General features: G+C 36.1%; 1 protein-coding gene across 2 annotated transcripts in view; it reads right to left on the reverse strand.

Annotated features, from left to right (window-relative positions):
- Positions 1–24,193, reverse strand: part of LOC121322872 (rhomboid-related protein 4-like) — an 86,924-nt gene that overhangs the window by 57,089 nt on the left and 5,642 nt on the right. The window contains exon 2 of one of the 2 annotated variants that reach the window (XM_041263329.1): positions 17,211–17,242. The exons of the other annotated variant lie outside the window; for it this stretch is intronic. The gene's annotated coding sequence lies outside the window, so the exon portion shown is untranslated. The remainder of the gene's footprint in view (positions 1–17,210; positions 17,243–24,193) is intronic. 2 annotated transcript variants of the gene reach the window in all.

Genomic DNA, 24,193 nt, shown 5'->3' on the forward strand with positions numbered 1-24,193 from the left:
GAGTTTACTGTACACGGTACTTACAAGTGTCAGCAATATGAGTCCACGCATTGCCCAAGAGAAGCAAAATAGAAGAAATACTAACATGTTTTAACCATGTCTTCCACTGTATACAAGAAAAAAATATATATCATCTCTGCAAGACAGGACTCGCCCTGGAATAAACATTGTGGAGTTTGTAAATTCTGGAAATCTTTCTGTAAGTAATAAAGTAGAAAATGTTTATCTTTTTCTTGTACAGTTGTTTCAGTTTGTTATTTCTAACAAAAAAGGCCTTGTAAAAATATAATGCCTCGCTGCAGAATTTGCTGGAAGCCGGGACATTGTCAACAGCTTATGTTTTCATACTTGTCTACCAATAAAAGCTGCTGGTACTTCTCTTTAAGTTGATTCTGGAAATAGGACACTAGCAGCCACACAAATGTATGCACCTATGTGAATATGACCTTTTAAAAAGTCTACTACCCTTAAAGGTTTGTGTTCCAGAAAGCTAAATACAGGATCATTGTTCATATCTCCGAATGTGCTACGTACCATAATAAGTTGTATGCATGCTAAATATTCTTTAGCTCTCTGCCAAAATAGCAACAAGTAAAGCTATGACAAGCTTCTCTATACTGTAACTATACTTTAATAGCTGTTCTTTTACACATGTGCGTTAAGACTACTGAGTTTAACTGAAACATGTTAAGGTATTCTTTTAGTGAAATATTTGATGGTATCCCTACATACCTGTGACTTGACTGGTGAAAAATTAAGACATTAACAAGTGTTTGGAGATAATATACAGTAGATGCTTCAGGTAAGTGACATTTTTCAAAAAACACAGACTATGTGTACTACGTTCTAAATCCCAAGGTTTTGAAGCCACAGTGATATTCCACTGCCTTCCTCTTTTAATGCTATTGGATAGCAGCATAGAAAACAGCATCAGTCGAGTAGACCGTAGTAGAAGAGGCTGTTATTGAGGCTCTTGGACCACCTGACATTGAGCACTAACATGTTGAACTGATGACCTTGACAGTTCCAAGTTTTAACATTTATAACCTTGTCTCACAAGCAGGGCTCAGCAATAACAGCTGTGTGTTAAAATAAAAAGTTACATGCAGAACAGACGCAGGTTGCTGCATGTATTAACTGTGCTGGATTTTAGATTTTAACGTGCGCGTTTGATGTAGCATTTCTCCGTAACACTGAGAGAGTGTGCTTTATGACGGTTTGGGGAGAATAACTTGGTCTTGCTTCTGGTTGGTTGGGTTCGTCCTGTTCTGTACTGGCACTGGAGCAGTAGAATGGCAAATAAATCCACGCTCTTCCAGTTTGTGACATTCACCTGGCTCTCATAACAGCTGAAATGTCAAATGTTTCGGTAGAGTGTGCATTTCTTGAATGTCTGCTGTTCCAAATGAGGGGATAAGGCTAGCCAGCTGTGCGACAAGAAAATGAGGTAGGTCAGTCCCCAGATTCTTTGGAAATGTGCCCACACAGCTACTCTGCAGATCATATGCTGGTGGGTTTGTGTGCAACTGTGCCAACAACCTGCTGAACTGATCTTTGCATTTATTAGCTTTCCCTGTACTGTACTGTACTATGTATTGCATGTGTTCCAGGGTTTGCAAAACTAACAGGTGTAAAGTTTTCTTAAATTGTTTTTATAAAGTCACTTTTTAGGAAAATCATTTAAATAATATATGTTGCAAGCTAATCTGCATATGCATGTTTCATTTTTTAGAAACCTAATGAATATATTGTTCCTCTTATTAAAACAAATCAACTGCAGACTTAAGCAAGGATGCTCAAATATGCACGTGACTGTAGATTTCAAATAAAGTAATACAACATTAAATTGATTTCAATAGGGACTCATCTAAATGACACAATCAATGCCACAGGTTACACACCAGCATTAATTATTTCAGCTATGCATTCATTTTGATTCTTGGCAACACAGTTCTCACACAAATGTTTTTTTTTCTTTCCTCTTTTAAAAACCTTTCGTACTTAAAATGTTGCATCCTATCTTGATACATTTCAAACATAAAATAAAATAAATAAAGTTGCATTGAGTTGTTCTTTTTGTATTTTATTGTAATATAATGTGCAGGTGTGGTCTTCAGGCACTGCAATATTTATTGACATCATGTCCCTTTTAGTCAAAAGTATCACTACAGTCCCACAGGTTTTAAAAAGATTTACAGCAAAGAGTCCAAATAAATGAACATTCAATTATCCATAAATCTTTGGCATACTGAATAATAATCAGCATTGTAACACTGCTGTCTCAGAAAGTATCATCCCTTAGTTTCTGAGAAAATCCAGCATGATTAGTTGATGCTTCCTCCTAGATTTGTCTGAGAAGGGTTGATTGTCTTACCGTTATGTCCAATTAGCATTATACAGTAATATCTCATGGTTACCCACATTAGCATTGCAGCAATATCCAACAACGTATTATAAAGATGCCAGCAGCACTGCTTTTCATCTCCTATACTTGTTTCTGCAGAGAAGGTAATAATAATGTAACCAGGTTTTTGGTTTCTCTGATCTTCAAGTTGGCTGTCATTATTATTATTATTATTATTATTATTATTATTATTATTATTATATTATTATTATTATTATTTATTATTATTATTATTATCCATCCATCCATCCATCCATTATCATTCTGCTTCTCCTGGTGAGGGTGGCGACATTATTATTATTACCAATACTCAAAATAGTTTGTATTAACAGAAGTAGTTTAATCTAAGAAAAAAAGCATGAAAATTCACAAACTTTCACCTATGGGTACCCTTTCTCTTACAAACAACTGCACAATTTTAGTAGTTTCTTCAAAACAGTTCCTTAGAGGTAACAGAAATCATGATCTTTTTAAAAGATTTTTTTTTTTTTTTTTTTTTTTCGGGAAACAAAAGTCCTTGCTATTCAACAGTTAAATATTTATTATTGCTATCCATTTAATTATTTATTTTTTTATTAACTTTCTACTCATATTTACCCATGTTTTCCAATACCCATTGTTTACTGGAAGACATACAGTACTTTATATACAACTGTTTTGCAGATATATGCTGCATAACTAAATTATGATGAAACCATTTAATCCAGATTAATATAATGACCATGGTAGTGTTTGGAGCTACAGTATGATTGATACAATTGTTACTCTTAAATACTCGTTGATGTAAATGAATCATTAATAGTTGAAAGGAACATATCAATGGAATATGAAACAATATAGCAGTGTATACAGATTCTATACAAACAAACACGGCTAAAGATGCAGTTTAAAGCAGGGAGCAAAATTTGCTACATTTAAGGTCAGTTATTTTTTATTTTGTAATAAGCTTGTTTCGAGGAATACTGAAATGTTTAACAGCTAAATTACTGCCAGTTAAAATGTAGATTTTTCCATTTTCTGAAGAAAAGTGCAGCACAGTAATTGTTTGTGGCTCATTGAACTTAATTAATTTCATTTAGGTGGAATCAGTTTAGAGACAATTTAGTTTTCTCCAGCTTTTGGACTAAATGTTCTTTTTGTTAGGTCAGGAAGTTCATGCCTGTGTTTGTTATCTACAGTAAAAATATACTTGTATAAACCATGATCCTGCATCACAAGTTGTAAAGATACAACTAGTCATAAAGGTTAACACTTCAGCTTAAGTGTTCAATGTATGTTTCATTGCTTTGTTATCTGTAGATGTACAGTATGAAGACTCTTTATTGTTATGAATCTTTGAACATTATCACACAAACAGATCTTTCCCATACAACAATACATCACATTTGATGGAGTTTGGACATATTGTTGTTTGTAGTGTAAGTTACTACCTCAAACCTGTTGTGATAAGTGTTGTTTATTTTGGTATTACAACAAATAAACATAAGTGTGTCGATATACACAATAATTATTCCATAGTAGGCAGGCTGAAGTTTCTCCTTAGGAAAGACTGCATATAGTAATCATCTGCTTGATTGAAAGACAAACACTGCAAAAGGAGAATATATATATATATATATATATATATATATATATATATATATATATATATATATATATATATATATATATAACATATGCAAAATATATTGTTTTTTCGCATGATAAGGGATTTTGCACAGGGGAATTTTACTGCCTCAGTTGCCATGTCTTGCTTTCTTGTGTGTTGCCTGAGAATCTCAAGTCTAATCTCCATATTCCTCATATAGTTACTGTAGTATATTCCCCTGGTGGGCATGTGTTGGTCTTGTGCACTTGTGCTTCATTACAGAATAAACTTAAATTACAGGATCTTGTTTTGGAAACTGCCCTGAAACCCAACCCCTTGGGTAAGTCACAACCTTGCGTAGTTGTGAAAGGGAATACTTGCATCACTGCCTCACCATCACTCACAGTTTGCAAAGTTTTCTCTCCTTCCTCTATAGTATGATAAATAGTACAGGATACTACAGTTCACATAGAAACCTTTTCTGTTTTGATTATTTTCATTTCATTTAAGGTGTCTGATTTACTTAATAAAGAGAGAAGCACACAGACAATCTTTCCATCTGCTTTAATGGATATGCAGTTCACAAATGGATTGACATAAAACAAACACCAAACACCTCAAATGCATTCAGAAGAAATTAACATTTCTGTCTGTTTACAGTGTCTAACTTTATTTAAGTTCTCTGAGAATTAAACATATAATTAGTAACCTAATTTATATTCCTGTATTTTCAATTAAGATATGATCTATTTTATAGAGTAGAAACAGCCTTATTCTGATTGCTCTTTCCATGAAACTCTTTGCTTTCAGTGTAAACCTCTGGTATCAAATAGACGAAGCACCACAAGCAAAATGATTTTCCCAGGCATGAAAAAAATAAATAAAAAATCAAACACAATCCACGTGGGTAAAATATTAGACACTTAAGAAAGTCACCAAGCCTTAAACTGAATCCTATAAATGCGCTCCAACCATTCTTATCTCACACATATGTTAGTTCTGCTCACATATTATTAATTTAGTGAACCTTGGCAGTTTTTTGTCTTTTACAAAGTTATAGATAATTTTGTGATATTATGTATCTCATAGCTGGTTGACATATAACATTTTGTCAGCACAACTCAGTATATACAGTAACACGTCTGAATCAATGCAACCCATTCAGAAAGATTTAGCGAAATGTTTTGAAATATCTTTCTGGTGTCGATTAAAAGAGATATTTTACTGACAGCAATGCAAAGCACAGGGGTAATGGTACACTATGTGAAGTTACCATGGTAAAGCATGCAAATCTACTACCCCAGCATGCATTAAGCTTCACAGTCAGCAATTGACTAATGATTAGTTAATGAATTACTGTCAAACACCATACTAAAATGGGAATGCCACAAAACAATTGTGCAGATTGTCTTTTATCCTTTTTGGTATCAACTTAGCCCACAATTCAGCACTACTGGGAGCTGTTGGTCCCCGTTTATGCCAATCCAATACATTTCATGAGAACGAAAACCAGAAATGAATCAACCAACTTAGAAATACCTCAGTAAGGTATTCAATGTAATGATATATCTTGTAATTATATGTTATCTTTTTAGTCAACAATTTCTTTCAGGCAAGGATCTATGTTGCTGTGACTCCCATAGATTCCAGGTTGAAAGAGCTGTTCTCTAAAGGGTCACCCATTAAATTTGTATTGTTGTTGCATATTACAGAGGACAGTGTAGGGAAGTGTGAAATATAAGACAATATACAATGGTAAATATGAGCCAAAAAAAAACGTAATTGTCCACAGTAGAGTGATCTGGTATTTTTTTTATACTTATTGCGTGAGGGAGTGTTTATCGAACATGGATAATTGTTGAGGGCTTGTGATCGGTGTAAGTAGACCCCTGCTATGTGCACTCTGATGTTGGATCCACTCTGTGATCGGTGTAAGTAGACCCCTGCTATGTGCACTCTGATGCTGGATCCACTTTGTGATCGGTGTAAGTAGACCCCTGCTATGTGCACTCTGATGCTGGATCCACCCTGTGATCGGTGTAAGTAGACCCCTGCTATGTGCACTCTGATGCTGGATCCACTCTGTGATCGGTGTAAGTAGACCCCTGCTATGTGCACTCTGATGCTGGATCCACCCTGTGATCGGTGTAAGTAGACCCCTGCTATGTGCACTCTGATGCTGGATCCACCCTGTGATCGGTGTAAGTAGATCCCTGCTATATGCACTCTGATGCTGGATCCACTCTGTGATCAGTATAAGTAGACCTCTGCTATATGCGCTGTTTCTGCCTTACGCACATGCTCAAAAAACACTACTGGTTGGAAGAGTGGGTTACGGAAGCTACACAGGCGTGAATATATCAAAAAGTATTATAGATTGTAGCACATTGTAAATCAAACAAACATAATTCTGGTTAAAACTAAAGGAGTCCGACTAAGAAATAAGGAATAGCTCATTATACGGAAATGTGGAATTGACAGGCAAAAAAATTCCAATAGTATATCCTACTATATTATACTGACTCAGTACACAATCTATATATGGAGCAATAAACCACACATACATAGATAGATAGATAGATAGATAGATAGATAGATAGATAGATAGATAGAATGCGTTTAGCCAATCAGATTCTGGAATGTTTTTTAAACAGTGCTTGAATATATAGACTCTTTCAAGGACAAAACAACAATAGCTTAGGGTATTTGTTTGTCAAATTCCAAAAGATTTGTAAATTTGATTTATATTTTGGCCTGCAAGTCTTTTTAGTTGCTCATTTTCAAGGTTTGTTGTCCATCAGTAGCTGTTAAAACAGCTTATTCAATTATTTTCCACAACTTAGTTAAAAAGGAATCTTTATAATATAAATCTGTGTACGGCATTTGTAGTAACATGCTAGGAATGTTACTGTGCTTTTTCCAAACAAATCCTATTCTTTATTTAGCTTTATTAATCCCAAAGAAAAGAATCATGTGTGCTATTTTTTTTAAATTCCTGAACTAAACTAAACCCTTGTTTTGATTAAAAACCTGTGTAATCACATTTACTCCATGCATTCAAACTATAATGAAATTCTAAAAATGATTCCCATAACTTACAGTAACTACAGCGCAGACATTAATTTATACAGACTTACATGCAAAAAGCAAACAAAAATATGTGAAACATACATTTATGATAATGAGATTGAAAGTCAAATGAACTATCGCAGTTCAACAGTCATAATATGAATCAACAATTTCTCAGACACATAGAGAATTAGTTCATTTAGCATTTATTTTAAAAACTTATTGGACAGTAACATTGTGATCATATTTATAAATGTACTTATATATAGACACACACACACACACACACACACACACACACACACACAATAATATAATACCTTCCTAATATTGAGTTGCACCCCCTTTTGCCCTCAGAACAGCCTCAATTCGTCAGGGCATAGACTCTAGAAGGTGTTGAAAGTGTTCCACAGGGATGCTGGCCCCTGTTGACTCCAATGCTTCCCACATTTGTGTCAAGTTTTCAGCATTATCCTGCTGAAAAAATCCATTAGCAGTTGAATACACTGCTGCCATGAAGGGATGCACCTGATTGGCAATGTTGTTCAGATATCCTGTGGCATTCAAACATTGCTCCACTTTTATCAAGGGGCCCAATGTGTGCCATGAAAACACATCCCACACCACCACCACCAGCCTACAATGTTGGCACGTGGCATGATGGATGCATGTACTCATGTGGTTTTCTCCATACCCTAGTCCTCCCATCTGCGTTAAACAGCAGGAAGCGGGATTCATCAGACCAGGCAATGTTTTTACCAATCCTCCAGTGTCCAGTCTTTTCATTCCTTAGCCCACTGCAAACGCAGTTTCTTGTGTTTTGCTGAAAGAAGTGGAACTCTGTTAGGATATCGACTGCCATGCCCCATTCGTGTCAAGGTATGTCGAGTTGTGCATTCTTTTATGGGTTTTTCTGCACCAATGCTGTACTGGACTGTCAGTTGACTAACTGTACCCCGTCTGTTGCTCTGCACAATTCGTGTCAGCCTCCTTTGGCCTCTTTAATCAATGAGCTGTTTTCAACCACTGGCCTGCCGTTGGATGGATGTCCTTTGGGTTGCGGACCATCCTTCATACACACGGGAAACTGCTGAGCGTGAAAAACCCAGCAGCTTTGCAGTTCTTGACACATTCAAACCGGCGTGCCTGGCACCTACTGCCATACTCCGTTCAAAAGCACTTAAATCTTTTGTCTTGCCAATTTACTCTCTGAATGGCACACATACACAATCCATGTCTCAATTGTGTCAAGGCTTAAAAATCCTTCTTTAACCTGTCTCCCCTTCATCTACACTGATTGAAGTGGATTTAACAGGTTACATCAATAAGGGATCATAGCTAGCACCTGGATTCACCTCGTCAGTCTATTTCATGGAAAGAGCAGGTGTTCCTGATGTTTTGTACACTGAGTGTGTGTGTGTATATATATATATATATATATATATATATATATATATATATATATATATATATATATATATATATATATATAGTATTTTATACTTTGTTGTTGTTGTTTGTCAGTGCGACAGAACCAGCCACACAAAAACAGAGATTTTAAAGTGTAATTGAAAGCAGGTGTTGTGAAATGAAACTGTCGGCTACGACCTTGGCTCTGATTTCCACATCAAATCAAATCTAGAGCAACATAAGAGCTGGGTTACAGGGTCAGACGAGACGATTGTACTTCCTATTGTGACTTTTACATGTGAAGAAATTAATAGTTTTACTGTCAATTACCCACTTGTTCCCTGGTGTTGGGATCACATTATAATACAAGTATATGATCACAAAACCTAACAGAACCATTTGCAGATCACAGCATTAACAGAACTAGAAACACAATGGATGTGTAACACATATTCCCCAGGTGCACTCTGATAGGGATGCAATGGAACATACCATTGTGATACCATTGATATGTAAAATTACACTGCAATTTAGATGTAAGTTATTATTCTAGCATTTAGTGATTTCTGAATATATTGTATTAATTATATAGTGATTATAAATTCCACACATATGTGTTGATGTATTCTGAATATCCTTAGGAACCCACAATGTGATATGTCACAATTATTACATTGTTGCTACCCTTGAACAAAAAGCTAACTAAAAGCTAACCCCGATGATGATGACGCTGTTTCCATTGAAACTGAAAATGCTCAGAGTGGTTCACTCATACATGTTGGGGGTCATTGCTCTATTAACAGATCACTGACTTGAGAGTACTGAAGCAGTCAGTCCAGTTTGAAACAGGTTAGAAGGAGTTCATGCAGCTGCCCAAGGTGTTAGTGAAAAGAATTTACAACACGCTAATGTTGGTCTGTGCAAGTTCTAGAATTCTGCACCTGTGGAAGTTGCTATTTGATCTGTGTGCAAAAACATGCCCTGGATGTTTATATCAGAAGAAAGGAAAAAGTGCAAGCATAGCAGATTCGGCTTTGCAGTGCCATATTGTTTTCACACACACTAATGAGGCCCTTCTTTCAATATCTCAACTATCTGCTGGTGACCAAATTAAAACCAAGTGTGAAAATGGTACAGATCTGGCACGAAAAAAGACGGAACCAGTATTGAGTTGCTATTGTGCTGCATGGGATAATTTTAGCATATGGCATAAAAATAATAAACTGTAGGGACCTTGTACTTAGTGTATCACCAGTTTTATTACAGTTGCATAACAGGTTTGTGTGTGTGTGTGTGCGAGTGTGTGTGTGTTTCTTTACAAACTGAAAAAACTAAAATAAAACAAAAAAAAGCATGGCCTAATTTATTGCATTTTACCAAGCTCTCCAGTCCCAGGCCTATGGCCTACTGCCAAACTATAATATTTCCTTTGCTGCTTGTTCATAAAGGCATTCAGGAAAACATCTGAGCACAATGAGGGCCTTCCTCTTCCGGCAGGCATGTGAACCATCCAGTAGGGTTGGAATGAGTCATATAAATGAAATTTCCATTCACTTGCAAATGGACCCTCTCAGCAGCAGCTGCAGCCATTTGAGAGAAAGAACTAAACAAAACATTGACGCTAGATACTTTAATTCAGGCAGCTCTGGTATACTAGTCTTTTCAGAATCAGTTTAGGCTATATCCACATACGCTCACAACAAATGTGCTGCTGAAGTATCATTTTTTTGGTTTTTGTTGTTGAAAAAAGCAAATCTCCAAACAAATTTTATTGTAAATATGTTTCTTTATATCATTTGTGTTTTAAAACATGTGTATTACAAAACTACACATATATTCTAACAAGGTTTAAATATATATCTTTTTTTTTGCTCCTTAAAAACAGTTGGATAAAAAAAAAAAAAAAAAAAAAACTCACACATTCACGCAAGAGTGGTTGTTTGTTTTCCACATTCTTGAGTCAGCAGTGCATTGACACATATTTGTTTAAATGTAATCTTGATTAATGTTGGGCATAATTTAACAGCTAAGTCTTTAAGTATGAAGGTATGTGACAATTTTAATGACAGGGTTTTCTGCAACTTTTTTCTAATTAAACAATGCCATGCAAAAACCTAACATATAATCATTGAATCACTGAGCCTTGAAGTATAACAAAACATGCCTGATTCATAAATAAGCACAGTTATTTAAAGGTCTAACATATTAAGCTTACACTCAGTACTGAAGAAAATAACACACAATTCAGCTGCATTGTCCATGCTTTTTCCATTAAGTTTTGGTTATAAAATGTATCTGGATATTTTAGATACCTTACCCATCTAAATGTTTAATTTCTACAGGCTTTGATAATAGAGTGTCCAGTTCTACAAGACTATATATTTGTATTGGTCTTGGATGCTATTCAAGTTCCTCATGCATGCAAGTTTTATAACTACAGTATGTTTTCAAAATGCATTATAAAGAAGTTTTATAACTGTAACACCCAGCACTCAACTTTGAGAATGTTTTAAAAGATATTCAGTTCTTTTCAACTAATTTAAATGCATTGCTTTGGTTTTATTTTCTTCAACATGGCTTTGGGAGACTGCTTAATAGTTTAATTCACTGTTCCCCAGTGAACTTTTGCCATGGGTACTAACTTGAAAGCCAATTGAAGTCAGCCCTGTTTGTTTCCATCACCAGCAGACTGAGATCAATCCAATTTCAACTGGGACTCTATCAGCTCAGTTAGAATTGCAGGCTGGCAGAACTCAATGCCTCCAGCTTGCACTGATGGAGGACGTTACCTAATGAGCATACAATTCAACTGACGTGAGTGGCAGGTTATAAAACTTGGGCTGCTGGCTGTAGTCTGATAGTAAAGTTTTGTGTATTAGATTGTAGATTTTAGATTGCAGATGAAACCGGCTACAGCAACAGTTTAATACTCAAAATATCTGCTATGCCCAAATTAAAGTTTCAAAACCAGCAAAGAACCAAATATCAATCATGAGAAAGGGAAGAGCACCGATATCTGTCCTAGTGTTTAAAAGTAATTTGAATGCATTTGAAAAGTCTTGGTCATCACTCCTGTAATTGTATACCACCCTCACTCTTGATAAATCAGCCAAATGTCACTGCGTCAGTAAGAATACATTCACGTGTTGAGAGCTTGTAGAAGGACAAAGCTGTTATTAGCCAGCGGGTAGAAAATCATTGGAGTTTGGAGTGGGAGTAAGCCAGAAGGGAGTGAAGATGGTTGTTATGAAATTACTCACTGTTGTGAAATATCTTAGTGTATGTACACAACAGGCTTTCAAACACTCACAAAATAATAGGCCTTTGGACTTGGAAGTGCCTAAAAGGTATAGAGCTTAGTGCAGAAAACACTGGGAAACTGTTGCTCCTTCAAAGCAGGTAGTTACGCTATGCTAGTCTGTGAGTAATAGATGAGGGATCTGATATATATACTATATATATATATATATATATATATATATATATATATATATATATATATATATATATATATATATATATACACTGAGTGTATAAAACATTAGAAACACCTTCCTAATATTGAGTTGCACCCCCTTTTACCCTCAGAACAGCCTCAATTCATTGGGGCATGGACTCTACAAGGTGTCGAAAAAGTTCTACAGGGATGCTGGACCATGTTGACTCCAGTGCTTTCCACAGTTGTATCAAGTTGGCTGGTAGTGGATCTCTACTCCGAATAGCTCGTTCCATCTCATCCCACAGATGCTCAACTGGATAGAGATCTGGTGACTGGGCAGGCCTCTGCAGTAAGCTAAATTCACTGTCATGTTCGTGGAACCATTCCTGGACAATCCTAGCCTTGTGGCACGGGGCATTATCCTGCTGAAAAAATCCATTAGCAGATGGATACACTGTTGCCATGAAGGGATGCACCTGATTGGCAATGATTTTCAGATATCCTGTGGCATTCAAATGTTGCTCCACTTTTATGAAGGAGCCCAATGTGTGCCATGAAAACACACCCCATACCACCACTACCAGCCTGCAATGTTGACACGCGACATGATGGATGCATGTACTCATGTACTTGAATATCCCTTGGAGAATGTCAAGACAATTATTAAGAAGTGGAAGGAGTATGGTACCACCAAGACCCTGCCTAGATCAGGCCATCCTTCCAAACTGGATGACTGAGCAAGAAGGAGACTGATCAGAGAGGCTACCAAGAGGCCAATGGCAACTTTACAAGAGCTACACGCTTTTATGGCCAAGACTGGTCAAAGTGTGCAAGTGACAACAATATCGCAAGCGCTCCACAAATCTGGCCTGTATGGTAGGGTGGCAAGAAGGAAGCCATTACTCAAGAAAGCCCACCTTGAAGATGCAAAAAAACATTCAAGAGATTCTGTAGCCATGTGGCAAAATGTTTTGTGGTCTGACGAAACTAAAATTGAACTTTTTGGCCTAAATGCAAAGCGTTATGTTTTGCGCAAACCCAACACAGCGTATAACCCAAAGAACACCATCCCTACTGTGAAGCAAAGGTGGCAGCATCATGTTATGGGGATGTTTCCCATCGACAGGGACCGGGGCACTTGTCAGGATAGAAGGGAAAATGAATGGAGCAAAGTACAGAGAAGTCCTTGAGGAAAACCTGCTGCCCTCTGCAGAAAAGCTGAACCTGGAATGGAAGTTACAAAGCCACACTGGAGTGGCTAAGGAACAAAAAGGTAAATGTCCTTGAGTGGCCCAGTCAGAGCCCTGACCTAAATCCAATCAAAAAATTGTGTTAAGATTGCTGTCCATCAAGGCTATTGCCAAATCTAGGTGTGCAAAGTTGGTAGAGACATATTCCAACAGACTCAAAGCTGCCAAAGGTGCTTCCACCAAATATTAATTCAGGGGGGTGGAGACTTATCTATTTATGATCTTTCAGTTTTGTATTTTTAATATATAATTTTTTTCTCAATAAAAACTTTTTTCCTCTCAACAGTGTGGAGTGTGGTGTGTAGACATGTGGAAAAAAATCCTAATTTAAATGCATGAAACTCTGAGGCACTGACACAACAAAATGTGAAAAAAGTTCAAGGGGGTGTAGACTTTCTATATGCACTGTATATATATATATTTATGAAAAAGTTTTTGCCCCCGGTCTGATTTTCTGCATTTTTGCATATTTGTGACATTGAATGTTATCAGATCTTCAACCAAAATTTAATATTAGATAACAGGGACCCTGAGTGAACAAATAACACAAAATGTTGATACTTATTTCATTTATTTATGAAAGAAAATTATACAACACCCAATGCCCCTGCGTGAAAAAGTAATCACCCCCTTAGACTCAATAACTGGTTATGCCACCTTTAGCAGCAATAACTGCAAGCAAATGCTTCCTGTAGTTATTGATCAGTCTCTCAAAGCGCTGAGGAAGAATTTTGGCTCACTCCTTCATGCAGAACTGCTTCAACTAAGTGACATTTGTGGGTTTTCGAGCATAAACTGCTAGTTTCTGGTCCTGCCACAACATCTCAATGGGGTTTAGGGCTGAACTTTGACTAGGCCATTCCAAAACGTTAAATTTCTTGTTCTTCAACTATTCTAATGTAGACTTTCTTGTGTGTTTCGGATCATTGTCTTGCTGCATGACCCAGATACGCTTCAGCTTCAGCTCAAAGACAGATGGCCTGACATTCTCCTGTAGAATTCTCTGATACAGATGCAGAATTCATGGTTTTTTCAACATTGGCAAGTCGTTCAGGTCCTGATGCAGCAAAGCATCCCCAAATCATGACACTACCACCACTATGCTTGACCGTTGGTATGAGGTTTTTACTTTGGAATGCAATGTATGGTTTCCACTTTTGACTCATCAACATTGTTCCAGAAGTCTTGAAGATAATCAAGGTGCTTTTTGGCAAACTTGAGATGAGCATTCATGTTCTTCTTAGTGAGGAGTGGTTTCCACCTTGTTACTCTGCCATGAATCCCATTTTTATTCAGTGTCTTTCTGATGGTGGAGTATGAACACTGACTTTAGACGAGGCAAGAGAGGCCTGCAGATCCCTGGATGTTGTTCTAGGGTTCTTTGTGACTTCATGGACAATTTTATGCTTTTCTCTTGGAGAGATTTTGGCAGGACGGCCACTCCTGGGAAGATTCACTACTGTCCCAAACTTTTTCCATTTGGTCAATATGGCTCTGACTGTGGTTTGGTGGAACTCCAGAACCTTAGAAATGGCTTTGTAACCCTTTCCAGACTGATAGGCATCAACAACTTTTTTTCCAGAGGTCTTCAGGAATTTCTCTTGATTGTGACATGATGTGCCTCTAGGACCTATGTGCTAAGGGCCAAAGTTAGTCAGATTTATATTGGGCAGGGCTGGCCCAAATCAGGCTTGATTGTTAATCAAAGTATTTAAACAGCTGACCCTAAGTATCCCTTTAATTGGGTTGATTTAACTAGGGGGGCAATAACTTTTTCACAGCTGAAGATTGCATGTTTGATTACCTTGCACATCAAACAAATGAAAGAAGCACCAAACTTTGGTGTCATTTTTTCTCTCAGACTCCCTCTATATACTACTACAACCCACAAAAAAGATCTGACCAAATTCAATATGAAAAATGTGCAGAAATGCAGAAAATCAGACAGGGGGCAAATACTTATTCACGACACTGTAGATATTCTCTCTCTCTCTCTCTCTCTCTCTCTCTCTCTCTCTCTCTCTCTCTCTCTCTCTCTCTCTCTCACTCTCTTTCTCTTTCTCGCTCTCCACTTTTTAAACAAAGGCTTCTTTTTAGAATTGTACAACCCAAGGAGGTTACATCAGATAAAAACACATAGTCTACAATGCAGTTTCCCCTGATGAAAATTCCTTTTAAATTGCTAAGTTAATTCATTCTGGTACAAGCAGGAACCTTTTCTATGAACTGCCATGTTTAATGACAGTCTTGTATAGTCAATCGGACATTGTTTCCTTTGCTTTTAATTTCTGATCGGTAAGCCAGCTGGGTTTAGTTTTTACACATGGATTAGGTTATTTGTAGTCGCCTTTGTATCAGCAACCTTAGACAGGTTTCAAGTTTACCTGTCAAACGTGAAGCATACTAGCTTGTTTATCTAACAAAATGAGGAGTCCATAGTCAAAGTCATTGAATTAACAACTGTCAACTATATAGTATTTCATTTTGAAATGATGTAATTGTCCATTTAAGGCAACTGAAATTTGAAACACCACTCTAAATGTAGCTTGGCCAAATGTATAAATGCGGGCATTAGGTGGTTGGGCACATCTGTTTGCTTTGATATGATAGATTTTTGGGGTATTCTGAACATCTATCCTTTTCAGTTTGAGCAGTTGTTACAGGAAAATATTGTTTAAGCGAACTTGGCCTGTCATTATAAACCACAACCACCCTCATCTGTGTGCATTGCCATGGGAGTTTATTTTTTTTAATTGTCTTTCTTCTGTGTTCTTTGTGTATTTTATTGCCTAATGCATTTTAGCACACAGCATGGTTTCTTGGCAAGTGCGTAGCACTGTGATGTCTAAAAATAGTTGTGCTATGCAGGTCCAAAAATGTGCACATATGAACCTTCATAACATTTCAAGGTTAAATAAGGTCTATGGTATCATTTCTAAATGACATGGTATTAGATCAAACCCATGTCCATAGGGGATTATTTTTTTTTTAAAACCCAAATGTTTGACAGTTATCTGCTGTGAAAGTTTGCTAATGCATTAGTCCTTCAGATGGGATTTGCTAGAGTGGAAGCAATCGCTTTTCTGGGACATCTTAGTACTTTCAGGGCCCTTTATGACTTCTGTCCTTTATGAAGGGCAAACTTTTCTAAGACAAGGAAATCAGGATGCAAATGGCTGTATAATGTGAACATTGCATTAATGGGTTGGCTGGATCAGAGTTTTAAACAACGAATATAATGATTAGGCTTAACCTTGATTGTCTACATGCACTACATTGAAGACTAACAAAAACAACTGATAGAATATCTAATGTAATAAGATTGCCAGTACTTTCCCCTCAATTCCAAAGACTCATTATGTGACAACTGAGCTGCAGTATCAAAAAAACCCCCCAAAAAACCATGTGGCAAAGTGCCCGCCACTGTGTGTATTTTGTGTTGTATGTTGTGTGTTTGGTGAGTAGAGAACGGGATTGGAGACTGAGGTATTAATAATAATAATAATAATAATAATAATAATAATAATAATAATAATAATAATAATAATAGTTCAAATATAAGCTTACCGTGTTTGTTTAGTGTTAGTCCGTTTTGTTTCATCTCTTTGTTTGGCTACCAGTGCCGTGTCCTGTGTTTTGTTTGTCTTGCAACCTTTTATTTTCTGTCTGTCTGTACACTATTAAATGCTGAGCGAGACCATTGGCTCAGCTCCACCAAACTCCACCTCTCTTTGTTTATTTCCTGGTTCCTGTTTCTGGTCTGAGGTCCCCCACTCCAGCCTTCTTTTTGACACCCACCCAAAAAATCCAATGCAATACAGTTTATTTTGTGCTTCAGGAAAGTGATGGATTAACAGTACAGATTCTTCTCACTGCCCCACTAATGAACCTTAACTCTTACTTGGTGGGACTACTTGGTCTGGCAATTCATTATCTATGCCTCCTTAATCCTGGAAGTCTTTTTAGCAAAGACTGCCAAATGTGGCGTTTTCATGTTATTGAATACCTTTAAAGTGCTGGTAGCTAACATACTAATTCCATGAATCTTACCTGTCATGCTCTTGCATTCCATATGTGCCGTTCTGAAAAAAAGGACATCTTATATCAAACATATATTTCTAGGTAATTTCCCCCTGAGAGTAAAATATTCTTCACCCCTTCAACACTTTTTTGCCTGTCATAAAGCAGCTTACCGTAATGACTGACATGTGTTGCAGCTACAACAGGCTTCCTAAAAGAAAGCAAACTATAAACTTTTTTTGTAACCTGAAGTAGGGACTGTTCATCCATACATTTTCTATTAGATGTATATATATATTATATATATAGATATATATATATATATATTTATATCTATTTATATATATATATATATATATATATATATATATTATATATATGTCAACACAGTATATTAGCCTTAGTTTGTGAAGCTTACTTAGGTTATGCAAATGTTAATAAACAGATGTGTTTATTTTAATATATCCCTGTAGTGTGCCACTGCAGCATGCTCTGTATACACCTGCACAGACAGAAAGGGAGGACGTTGTTATGATGATTGTCAGGACTATACTTATTGGTGCTTGAGAGGACTGAAAACAGCTGGATTTAAAATGGGGGACAGCTGTTATGGCTGCTTGTGAATAGGCTGGCTAGTGGCGACGTCAGGTCAGGAAATGCAAGGACACAGTGCTGAGTGAAAACACTCTACTCCCTGTTTTATTGCAAAAAAAAACAAAAAACAAAGTGAGGCAAAACACAAAAACACTTTGTAAAATAAAATGGCACGATGGTCAATACAGACAGACAACAAACAATAACAAGTATCATACTGGTTTAAAAGCCAACACCCTTAGCAAATGTTCTTTCTTTGTTAATTTATTTTACCTCTCGACTCTTGTTCTCTCCTCACCGAACACACAACCCAGAATGAGTGCTTCGTGCATCTATATATACATTTGTGCTGGGATTCAATTATTAATTAATTATTCACTTGAATCCCAGCATGTGAACTAATTTGTGCAACCCCGTGCCCATATACTAATATACCCTTTATCTGCATGTGAAGTGATTGTGCAATCCTCGTGCCTAAATACAACTATATATTTTAAATCACTTGTGCTCCACAACCCCATTATATCCCACACACTAATAAATATACATCAACAATAACACACCACATACAACATAAAACACAATATGCACAGGGGTGGGGCATCCCACCACGCTGCTGTATACAGATGTACTTTATATTGACACCCTTTCATCTAATAACAGCTTGGGTTTGTGGATGCACTTTGTGCTCAGAAAACATGGGAATGAATTGTTATGGATTGAGTTGGGTTGAACTTTCTCAGCTTCCCTTTCCTGTTTGTATTTCACTTGTGTGATTTTGTAACAGGAACAGGAGCTTCAAAATAACAAAGGGATGCAACTACTTATGATATAATTGTGTTTTAATTAATCTGTGCAGGTTGAATGCTTCTTCCTATTGTAGCTTTTTGTTTCTTTCATTGGCATACATTGGCTATCCAACCATTGCAACAGATTGCCTGTCCTCACATCCCTATTCAATCAAACAAAACAAAAATATCATATAGGCTATACTATTTATATGATTTGATCGTTATATGATATGCTCCTTTTTATTTAGATGTGTGTGGATATGTTTTTACTGTAATAGTGCTTTAGTGTCTTTAATTATTTTTCTTAAATAGAAAATCCAATGTCCTAAGTTTCCTTTCCATCTGTTTTATGCCCTCTATCATGTAACTGAAACACACTTTTGTTTTAACAAATCATGGTAGTACGCAGACACACACAGTAAGAAGGTTAGGGCAGCCTTTATGTGGGTTGTCTTGGTAAAACTGCACACCATGTGTCATTGTGCTTACTAACAAATTGACAAATAAAGAGATCCAATAAAATATATAAGTGTATTAATGAGATATGGTTCTGTGTGGCTGTTGACAATAACATGAAATGGAATCATTTTCAGCCAGGGCATTTTATTACCCTAAAATGGTGCAACAACACTTCTACAAAAATATAACTGAATAAATATATTCTTTGTTCAGTGCTAATTCAGCTCAGCAGCTTGGGTTAATAGGGTCATGTTACTTTTAGGCCCAAAACCCATGACAGCGTCCTTTGTATTTAAATTACGTTATATTATGAAATACCAACGTTTAATGATTGGTTATGCTGAATCAGCATTACACAACAAACACAATCTTCATGTGCTGAAAGGGAGAAAAGAACAAGACCTACTTGTTTAACTTCTACTGTTATGTAAATAATAAAGTTCACGATAAGGGCATGTAAGGTATAGGATATAAGGTAAGAGATAAAAAGCAAACAGCACACTTAATCCACATGTGCCTTAACATTCTTAAAATATACCAACAAGGCATCCGTCCTTTGTTCTTCTGGTGTTTATTAACTATGTTGAACTGCCAAAATACAGTCCTGGTTAGAAAAAAAAAATCTAATTTGAAACATTTTAAATAATATAAATCAACAATTTACCATTAGGAATATGTCAAAAGCCCAGTACATAATAATAATAATAATAATAATAATAATAATAATAATAATAATAATAATAATAATAATATTTGACAATCTAACATTCATAGTTCAGTGATAACAAGGTCATGTTTGCTGGTGCTGCTGTATAGTACAAAGCAAGAACATGTATGGTACAGTCACCAATAACCTTACAACAACATTAGAGTTTAGTCTTTTCAGGGAAGGCAGTGAGGAAATTTACACAAACCTGGGGATTTTGAAATAAACTGGATACCTTCCTAACTGCATAGAGTGACACATTCCATTTCAAAACTGGGAATATAACAAGATCAAACATCTCTGATAATAAAGGCTGTTTCTGAACTCTAACATCTACCAAAGCTGTGTTTTTATTGTATAAGCATATTCATTACCATTGTAATAATAGAAAAGTCTTTTTTTTTTTGTCTGAGAAATTTGAGCAGCTTTCACCGTACAAACTGAGCACCTAAGCTACACCGTATCTAATTTCAAAGCCCGCCAATGAATGTTTTCTGTGGGTAATTCAACTTGTCATAGACATGATTTCTAAGTGAATCCAACGTATTGCATATGCTTCTACAGTCCAACCAGATATAGATAAGAAATAGAATATCTATCTGGCTCTTAGATGGCTTGTGTTATTGTACTATGCTTTAAGATTATGAAGAAGTCAGGCATTTTATTCATTTTCCATGATTATGAGTGGATGTACTTTGTTCTGCTGTTTCAATACTACACTGTAAAGATTCCTCCTCATCATATAGATGATAAACCAGGGTAATGATTAATAGTCTCTGTCATCAGAAAGGGGGACACATAGCAAATCTTAATCCCAACACCATAAAAAATGTAGACACTAATACATTCAAAAAGACTCTGGCCTAGTATAGAATATTGAAATACTCCATAAATACTAGTATGCACCAACAGTAGCCTTTAGTGTTCTATACACTAATTATTAGCACTTGGTTATCATATTACATGCCTACTTTTAATTTCACACATGGCACATATGGTCTACTGTTTGTAATTTAGCAGGCAGACGTACATTTAATATGATGTATTTTTAGTTAATTTAATTTACAAACTTTGTACCCCGTGGTTTCAGTGTGCAGTACACATTGTTGTGTATTGCCAGGGATTATTATTTACGGTCACCAAACATCAAGGATTATAAAACAAATAAAGGATTGTTTGGACCCTGAACCTTGTTGTCCTTTATCTATTTAAGCATTGCATCACATCTACATCTATGCACTGCAAACCACTTTGCCACACCCCCCTATTATTTTTATTTATATTTTTCAAAGCTGTACAACTTGTCTTATTACTTTTTTTTTCTTTTTGTTTTTACATTATACAGATAGACAAAAGACACAGTCTCCTCAATTGGGACCCACATTTTCCATGTAAAGTTGGGACAGGCCTATTTTAAAATCATTCTTCATTGTATGTGTTAGTGCACTGTAGTTACAATCATTTATTTTTACTTTATCTACAACCCCATACTACAGTCTAAATTAAATAATAAATTGTGAGTGAAGTCAAATGCAATGCCAACAGCTACAACCTCCTATATTGTATGTAGCCCCATTGTAAAGTACAATAAAAAAAAGGAAATACAGTACTACTGTATCAAATAATGTGAACTTTCATTTGCTATCTATTAAAAGGAATGTGAAAGTATTCTGTAATGGGTCAGATTGAGAACTTTGTTGGCAACATATGTGCAAGTTTGCAGCACAGCATCATGCACCATAATTCATTTACACTTAAAAACTTTCACACTGTTTAGTGTTAGATCCCTTTAGCACCCTTGATTAAGACTAAAATGAACACCTTCAAAAACAATTAAACAGCAATTCAAGTGCAGTAAATGGCACAATGTGATCAGTGTACAGAATACAGTTTAACTACAGTGCGTGATTTCTGCAGTTTAAGTGAACTTTAAAAAAAAAAAAAAAAAGTGATCTCATCAGGAAAACGTATCCTTATGCGATTCTGAAATGCTCAATGTTCTCCCACTAAAAATATACTGTATTGCAGAAAGTTAAACTGTATATTCCTTAGTCAGTATGGGCACTGCAGTGTTGCTTTCCTTTAATCTGTAAAAGACATGAATAATCTTTTCATAGATGTAAAGTCGATCGAAATTCACTATTTTAATTCTCTATAATATTTTGGTACCAAGCATCTCACCCATATCTGATCCTCATAGAACCAACAGGAAACAACTCTCTATGTGGCCCTAGGGATCAGAGCACTGAAACTGTGCTTCAAACTATGTTGCTCATATGCAACGAGTTTCACACTGCAAGTTACTTTTTAAAGCAGGTCTCATATACTGGCAATCAAACTTGACTTCATCTATTGCGAAATGTAAAATAATTCCTTTTATGAGCAGTTCTTGATCAGATATGGATTGTATAATTCTTCAGATTAAAGACAGAGAGGTTTAATAAGTCACTGTATTGCTGTTGTCCCACTTGTGTTTGGATGATAAGTTACACTTTATAAAATCTATGACCTTTCTGAACTCTATGAGCAGCACATGCCTGACATTAGTACTGTGCAGTCTTAAGTTACACTTGCTGCGGCTTCAAAATGTGGCCTTCTTCATCTGAACCATAAGAATGACATACTACAATGAGGATTATACTTATTTATCTTGGCAGTTCATGAAAGTTATTTACCTATCAAATATGTAGACTAATAGCTATCAAATCAGATTGCAGTCACAGCATGCAAGCAATTCTTGTATCTTTGTTTAAGTGTCATTTCACCTACCCGTTAGTAATCCGTAAAAGAACTGATCACATACAATTTAAAATGGTGCCGTAATCATTCCACATTCTGAAGAAACACAGTCTAGGTGATGTAAAACTTTTGACCACAGCTGCATATGGTGAGCACAGCCCTGTGATTGCATCGGTAAGCAAACATTACCAAAGCACTGTGACCAGAAGGGTCTGTCTCCTAATGTAAGCACGCCTACTGAAGCAAGACCCAACTGTATGGTGTTTCTGTAGACACCCTTATAAAAATGTACTGTGATAAACACTTAGGAAAGCCTACAAGCATGGTTAATCATAGCAAGTGTTGTCAAATAAGATAACAATTGTATAAAAAGTACAATAGATAAAAAAAAGTCAAGTAATTCTAACTTTTAACAGTACAAACTAGGAACTGTGCATCAAGAGGAGAAGCAACATTTTGCAACATTCCGACTTAAGGTAATTTCCTGGGTGAAGGTGCATCAAATCGAAAAGATTACTATAGCAAATCAAATAATATAATAAGCTCATAGAAGGGAAGCTTACAGTACGATAACTGTTATCCAGAATTTTGGGTTCTGCATATTTACAGTGTTTTATCTGATGTATGGCTCAGATCTCAAAAGAAATACCCTGGAGGGCTCCAATGTTTCAACTAGCCTCTATACATCAAAGTGCTGCTGTAGCAGTACGGCTGTTGCAAGATCAGGTTTTTGACTAATATGCAGAAGCTTCTCACAGATTAAAATAGATATTCATGTTTCCTGTTCCATCCTGCTGGCAGCACCTCTGCTCTTCAAATTGCAGCATTAGATTGGTTACTCAGAATAGAAGATTCTAAATAATACACCATATCCTGACAATATACAATCAAGACCAACCTTAATGCAGAACCTATATCTTTATTATGTCTCAGTGTTACTGTTGCTTATGTAACCAAGCAACTTTGCCAGCAGGTGTACAGTAAGTTAGACCAGTGATTCTTAAAACTAAGAATCATTTTACTTTTTTTCTTGAACAAAGTTCTAATATTTCACACACTCTCCATAGCAATCCTCTATAAAGCTCTGTCCCACTTCTAAAGTAGAAATCCAGGTGTGCAGGCAGCTGTAATGTAACATTAACAAGTGCTCATGCAGGGTGTAAATGAACCTGTGCATGCAAATCAAATTTGCACAGCATATACAAATTTCAATGTGCAAATTAAAAGTAAAGACCTTGATGTTAGTTTGTTTGAAAGAGTTACAGCTGCATTGCCATTGCTCTTAAAAGCGTATATTTCTATAGCTTCAGTAATAAACACGAACAACAACTTACTAATTTATATTCTGCTTTGATCTTGGTTGACTTTATTACTAAATATTCAACCATCATGAATAATTTGATGTTCATGATTGAAGACTGTACAGTAAGCACTATTCAAGGAGCTTGTAAAATATATGCATATGCTACACTTAAAATACACAGTTGTTCATGGTAATTATTATTTAAGGGTTTAATATGGTGTGACATGCTGACGAGTGGATAGAGGCCCAGAAACAGACTGCAGTTCAAAAAAATAACTCTTATTATAAATAAACACAAAAATAAAAGTGCACAAGGCCAAAAAATAAAGACATTTAAACCCAAATAAAGCAAAAAGCAAAACCTACAAAAATACAGATTTCCAGGCTGGGCGATGCTTTCACTGGATTCAAAAATTAACCA

The sequence above is a fragment of the Polyodon spathula genome, chromosome 11 (assembly GCF_017654505.1).
Source record: "Polyodon spathula isolate WHYD16114869_AA chromosome 11, ASM1765450v1, whole genome shotgun sequence".
Lineage (NCBI taxonomy): Eukaryota > Metazoa > Chordata > Actinopteri > Acipenseriformes > Polyodontidae > Polyodon > Polyodon spathula.